A 7,433-nucleotide genomic window follows, 5' to 3' on the forward strand; every position below is an offset into this window, starting at 1 on the left:
GCCTGGAGTGTGTAGATCTGTCCTCACATTCTCCGGATAATGTGTCTGTCAATTCGATCTCAGGTCAGGCGACTTTTCTTCCTCAATCATTTGTGACTGTTTCGAATTCAAAGTAGAATTCTGAATCCACCATAAGAAAAAAAAACGCAAGTATACTACAACTAAAGAATCAAAACGATGTATATACTGTTGGTTTAAATGAATGATCGTTGACATCAGAGAATGAGAGTGATCAGCTGGTGGTGTCTAGGTCATTACCAGAAAGTTCTCTGGCAAATTCGCAACACCTCCTGTGTAATCTCGTTATTCCTACCAAACTGGGAATGAAGGACGGGGAAAAAGAGGAAAAAAAGCTTGTTGAATAACGGAAAGAAACCACTGACTTAATTGATAGTTCGGAACTAAAGGGAACAACCACTGTTGTAACTTAACCTGGATCTCCAAATGTCAAAGTCGACGCTGACTTGGTTGACACAGCATTTGTAAAGAGTTGAAACACCAAGCTCAAATACGTATGCATCAAGCAGGCGCCGCTGGGAATTGAACCCAGGATCACCTGTTTACTAGACAGGCGCTTTAACCAACTAAGCCACGGCGCCGCACGGATCCATTTGCACATCCATACGTGAAGTTGGTTAACCACTTCTTCACAGGACTTGGAAATGTGTTTTCGGAATAATGTTGTTCACAGAGAATTGCAATCAGTCCTCGAATTTAAAAATTCAGACAGTTTAAATTTGAACATTCTACACTGAAAAGGCATAGAAAAAGATAATCTCCCCTTGCATTAATTTCAAACTGATACCTTGACCTGTTTAAACTGACAGGAGAAAGAGGATGTGTTCATCCTCTCCGTGCCCATGAACCACGTTAATACACACAGAGGAGACCTCAACAAGAGGAACAAGGTCATTGTGGAGATTTGACGAGGTGTAATGTGTTAGCAATTGTAAACATTGGGCAGTAAAAGTTGACCGATTGGCACTGACATTGAGTCTTGCACCACCAGTTCCACTCTAACTTCCTGCCCCATGCCTCCCAGACATCATTGCCAATCACTTGATTTCACTGTTCTGCTCCACTTCTCAACTTAATTCCAAACGATTGCAGATGTCTGATAGGAACCTTCAAATTTTAGAAACGTTTTCCTGGAATATAGTCGTCACTCAATGGGATAGTATTCAGTTCATATACCGAGGGGATGAGTTACTTTGCTGAACCTTTCTACTCCTCAGCACGGACACACAACCATTAGACCGATGGGAGGGGGGTGAGTTCCTGTATTTACACACAGCGACACTGAAGGATCAGCGAGATACTTTCAAATCAGAAAGGTGATATAATCGTAGGGGGATTTGCGGTGGTAGTTTCCCATGTATATGCTGCCATTTTGCTGATAGACGGATGGAAAGATTCACTGGACCAAGTCTGGCAGGATCCAGGTGTGTGCTCTGCACGCAGGCAGGAATTAGCTTTCCTTCGAATAATTCGGAAAATCTGCGTGGGGATTATATCCAGGTCTGTGTGATGAAAACTCCGACTCCAAAGCAGGGACCTCCAGTGATGCTGACCGTAAACCTTGTGACATGACTTGTACACAGTCTTGTGTCTGTCGTTGACGCCATAACCAACTTCAGCAGCAAAGTTGCATTCTCCAAGTTTCGAAACAGTTCATATTATCGCCTTGTGTTTCAATGTGAAATAAACAGCTATGATAATCTGATGTTGTTCAGCAGATGTCCTGCAGGAAGGCACAGAACAGGCTGATGGTCACAGGGCCTCGTTTTGATGCGTTGGCCTCCAGTGAGCGGGCGGCACCAATAAGCGAACCGTTCAACTCGTCTTATTCTAAATCCGGGGCTAGAAATGAACAGAGTTTTCTCGCTGAACTTGTTCAGGCTCTTGAAGGGAAGAGCCCTTGACTCAAATTATGAAAGTACATTTTACAGAAGTGGATCATGAATCGTGTAGTGGCTGTGAATACAACAGTGGAAACTTTCAGCAGAGATGCTGACAACGCTGAAGGGGGCACTTGAAGACAAATGTGTTTCCTTTACCAGGGAAAGGCACTGCTTCACAAAGTGCGACTTTTGTATTAAAGCAGTGACGCTGATTACCTTTGCAAGTTCTTCACCTTGTCAATCTTATTTCTCCCAATCTAAATGTCTCCATTACACATGGAAAAGCTGAGAGGAAGGCGGCGCTCGGTCGGCCCAGTGTTGCAATGGGTAACGCGTCTGAATTCGAATCAGACTATCGTCGTTTTGAGTTCTGCCTAGCTCAATTGCAGCATGTCGCTTTGCTGACATCAGACATAACTGGTTTTATAAATACATTAAGGACAAAAAAGAATCTGCGAAGAGTAGAGGGACATCTCCAAAATCGATAAGCCTGTCTCGGTTTGGTGCCACTCGAGATGGGGGTATTATGAATCCTGACATTTATTTGATTGTTTACTGTGGGGAAGGACATATAACATGGAACATAAAGGAATACAGCGCTGAACAGGACCTTCGGCCCTCAATGTTGCGCCGAATTTGGACTATTCTCAGCTTATCCCCCTTCACAATCCCATCATCATCCATGTCCTTATCCAAGGATTGTTTAAATCTCCATAATGTGCCTGAGTTAACCACACTGGCGGGTAGGGCATTTCGCGCCCTTTCAACTCTCCCAGTAAAGAACATGCCCTTGACATCTATCTTAAATCTATCACCACTCAATTTGTAGCTATGTGCCCTCGTGCATGCTGACGTCATCATCCAAGCAAAACGACTTTCATGTCTACCGTATTTAATTCTCTGGTCATCTTGTATGTCTCTACCAAATCTCCTCTGAGCCTTCTTCTTTCCGAAAAGAACGAACACTTTTCTCTCAGCCTTTCCTCATTAGACCTTCTCCAGACCAGACAACATCCTGGTAAACCTACTCTGCACCTTTTACAATGCTTTCACATCCTTGCCAACATACGGCGATCATAAATGTACACAATATGCCAACTGCCCCGGCAATGGCATTTTGTACTGTTGCAGCATGATTTTGCGGCTCCGAAACTCAATCCCTCTTCCAATGAAACCTAACACACCGTATGCCATCTTCACAGCACTATCGACCTGGGTGGCAACTTTCAAGGATCTATGTTCATGGCCTTCAAGATCCCTCTTCACATCCACACAAGCAACAATCTTTCCGGTGACCCAATACTCTGCCTTCCTATTATTCTTCCCAAAGTGCATCACCTCACATTGAGGTGCATGTAATTCATTGTGCCACCTCTCACTCCAATTTTGCAATTTATCCAAGTCCCCCTGCAACCTGTGATATTCTAGCAAACTGTCCACTACACCACCAACGTTATTATCGTCTGCAAATTTCCTAATTCATCCACGTCCATGCCTGCGTCTAAATCATTTATAAAAATGATAAACAGCAGTTGTCCTAAAACAAATCCTTGGGAGACACCACTGGTAACTGGACTCCAGGTTGAATATTTTCCATCAATCACCACTGCCTGCCTTCTTTCAGAAAGCCAGTTTCAATCCAAATTGCCACAGTACCTTCCATTCCATGCATCTGCATTTCTTTTCAACAGCCTACCATGTGGAAACGTCTCAGAGGCTTTACTGAAGTCCAAGTATAACACGTCAACTGCTCTACCCTCATCTACATTCTTGGTCACGTGATCAAACAAGACTCAATGAGGTTTGTGAGACATTACCTGCCCTTGACGAAACGATGTTGACTATCTGAAATCAAATTGTTGCTTTCTAGATGATTATACATCTTACATTTTATAATTCTTTCCCAAACCTTTCCTACAACAGAAGTAAGGCTCACTGATCTTTAATTACCTGCGTCATCTCTACTGCCCTTCTTGAACAAGAGCACAACATTTGGAATCCTCCATTCCTCTTGAACTAAACCTGTAGACAATGACGACTCAAATATCAAAGCCAAATGTTCTGCTATCTCCTCGCTGGCTTCCCAGAGAGTCCTCAGATAAATCCCAACTGGCCCAGGTGACTGGCCTACGTTCATTCCTTCTGGGATTGCTAACGCCTCTTCATAACTAACACTGACCGTTTTAAGTCTAAAATCTTGTATCTCATTCTTCTGCTCTACAATATGCTCCTTTTCCTAAGTGAAAAACGGTGAGAAATGTCCGTTTAGTCCCTCCCCGATCTTTACAGTTTCCGCACTCAACATCCCACTTCTGTCTTTGACTGGCCCTCTTCCCACCCTAGTCATCCTTTTAATCTTCACATTCCGATAGAAAGCTTTAGGTTCCTTTATCTATTTGTTCAAGGCTGCTCGTGTCCTTTCTTTGCTCTTCTTAACATTCTCTTTAAATCCTTCCCAGATGACCTGTAACTCTCAATTTCCACATCTGAACCATTTGTCTCTCAACTTATAAGCCTCCTTCTTCCACTCTACAAGAGATGCAATTTCTTTCGTCAACCACGGTTCGCCTACCTTATCACTTCCACCCTACCTGACTGGGACATACCTATCAAGGACACGCAATACCGGTTTCTTAAACCAGCTCCACGTTTCCATTTTCTGCATCCCTTGCATTTGCTACCCCATTGTATGCATTTTAAAATTGCCAAATCGCATTACAATTGCCCTTGCCCATCGATAACTCTTGACCTGTGGCATGAAACATGGACTCTGTGGGGAAATATATGTTGTTATCTTGAAATAAAGATGATGTTAGAGAGGAGGAAGCACTGGATGTATTGAAACGGATAAAAGTTAATAAATCCCCATGACGTGATCAGATCGCAACTCAGAGCTCAGTCGGAAGTGAGGCAAGTGATTTCTGGGTCACTTTCTGAATATTGTGTCATCGATAATCAAAGGTGAGGGGCAACAACACTATAGGCTGACTAACATGATACTACATTTAAGAAAGGAGGTAAGGAAAACCAGGCGACTATAGACCTGCGAGTCTGACGTCGGTGGTGGGCACGTTGTTGGAGGGAATCCTGAGAAACAGGAGTTAATGTATTTGGAAAGGCAAGACCGATTAGGAAAAGTCAGCAATGGCGTTATGCGTGCGAAATGATGACTTGTTAAATTGGAAGAGTTTTTTTTATGAAGTAACAAAGAGGATTGATGAGGGCAGAGCCATGTGCGGGATCTATGCGGACTTCAGTGGTCGACAATGTTCGCCATGGGAGTCTGGTTAGCAAGGTTAGGAGATCCAACCATTTGGCTTCAGAACTGGCTCGAAGGTAGAAGACAGAGGTTGGTGGTGGAGTGTTACCTTTCATACTGGAGGCCTGTGACCACTGGAGTGCCACAAGAATCGATGCTGGGTTAATTTTCGTCATTTTCATAAATGTTTTGGATGTGATCGTAAGAGGTACAGCCAGTAAGTTTGAAGATGACACAAAACTGGAGAAGATGATCACCTCAGATTACAACGGGATTTTAATTGGATGATCTAATGAGCCGAGGAGTGGCAGAAGATGGAAATTGAGAAAGATGAGGTCTGCATTTCGGAACGACATATCAGAGAAGGACTTGTACATTTTGTAGTAAGCTTCTGGACAGTGTTCAAGACCAGAGAGATCGTGGACTGCATATTCATTGTACCATTAATGTGCAGTTGCAGGTACATAGATGGTGAAGAAGGCGATTGTTATGCTTGCCTGTTATTTTGCACGACATTGGGCACATGAGTTAGGAGTCGAGAGTGTGGTGCTGGAAAATCACAGCAGGTCAGGGAGCATTCGAGGTGCAGGAGAATTGACCCTTCGGCCAAAAGCCCTTCATCCCGAATTCCGGACAATTAATTAAGATGGAATTCCAAAAATTTAAACCAGACGGGAGAAACACCCCACGATTCTACGGACTACCAAACATCCATAAACCAGGAGAGCCCTCAGACCCGTCGTCTCACTACAGGGAACACCAATTTACAGACTGGCCAAAGAACTACACGCAAGACTGAAATACCTAGTAGAAGAGTCACAGCACTAAATCCACTTCATCCAGGAATTCCTAAAAAATCATCAAAAACGCCAAAAGAGAGGAAACCGAAGCAATAATCTCATTCGACGTAACAACACTGTTCACCTCCATCAACATCGATCTGGTAAAGAAAACACTTTTAGAAGATACAATCACACACACCTCTACCACCATCAATCACATTACCAACGAAAACATTATGAACCTCGTGGACCTGTGCCTCACCACCCACTTCACCTACATCAACATAATCTACAAACAAACCAACGGCACACCCATGGGAACTCCACTATCAGGACAAATAGCAGAAGCAGTAATGCAAAATATAGAACAAACAGCCCTACCAACCATCAAACCAAAAATCTGAGTCCGCTACAGAGATGGCACTTTTGTCATCACAAAACGAAACAAGATAGAGATACATTTAACATCATCAACAAGACACTCACAGGCATAAAGTTCACCAAGGAGAAAGAAACCGACAACAAACTCACATTCCTGGACGTCAGAGTCGAAAGAACTGACAACGGAGAACTACAAACCTGCGTATACAAAAAACCCAACAAATACTGATCAAATACTTAACGGCACCAGAAATCATCCCAACACACAAAAAACGAAGCTCTATCAGAACACTATTCCAACGAGCCACCTCACGCTGTAGCACAGACGAACTTCGTAAAACACAGGAGAACCACCTTATTCAAGAAGAACGGATAGACAAAAAAATTCAGTCCGCAGATTCCTCAAGAACGAACCACGACAAGCAGACCAAACACAGACAGAAACACTAACCACCTTACCATACATCAAAGAGGTTTCTGAAATGACAGCCTACTAAGACCCCACGGAATACACAACACAAACCCACCAACACTCTCAAACAAAAACTAACAAATGTAAAAGACCCAGTACAACCCATGGACAAAACCAACGTCATCTACAAAATTCCATGCAAGTACTGCGACAAACAGTACGTAGGACAAACAGGAAGAAAGTTAGCCACCAGGATACACAAACACCAGCTAGCCACAAAAAGACACGACCCTCTCTCCCTTGTAGCCCTACACACGGACGAAAAACAAATCACCATTTCGACTGGGACAACGCACTTATGCTGGGACAGGATAAGCAAAGACATTCCAGAGAATACCTAGAGGCCTAGCACTCCAACCACAACGCCATAAATAGACACATAGATCTGGATACCATCTTCCATCCCCACATAAAAAGGAACAGGAAATGACATGACCGCAAACTCCAGGAACACCATCCTGGACAAACATATAAATAGAAAGCTGGACGCAACAGCTTCGCATCACTTGGAGGTCGCCACTGATGATGTTACCAAGCCAGGTAACGAAAGGTCTGGATATCAAACCTACAGCTCAGTGAGCAAACCTACACCGTAAAGCTCAACCTGAGCTACAAACCTTCACAAAACTTGCAAAAAT

At 43.4% G+C, this 7,433-nt stretch overlaps 1 non-coding gene across 1 annotated transcript; it reads right to left on the reverse strand.

Annotated features, from left to right (window-relative positions):
• Positions 1 to 525: 525 nt before the first annotated feature.
• trnat-agu (transfer RNA threonine (anticodon AGU)) lies at positions 526 to 599 on the reverse strand. Its single transcript has one exon. It is a non-coding gene; the product is annotated as a tRNA-Thr (tRNA).
• Positions 600 to 7,433: the final 6,834 nt, after the last annotated feature.

Source organism: Chiloscyllium punctatum, chromosome 35 (genome assembly GCF_047496795.1).
Source record: "Chiloscyllium punctatum isolate Juve2018m chromosome 35, sChiPun1.3, whole genome shotgun sequence".
NCBI classification, from domain to species: domain Eukaryota; kingdom Metazoa; phylum Chordata; class Chondrichthyes; order Orectolobiformes; family Hemiscylliidae; genus Chiloscyllium; species Chiloscyllium punctatum.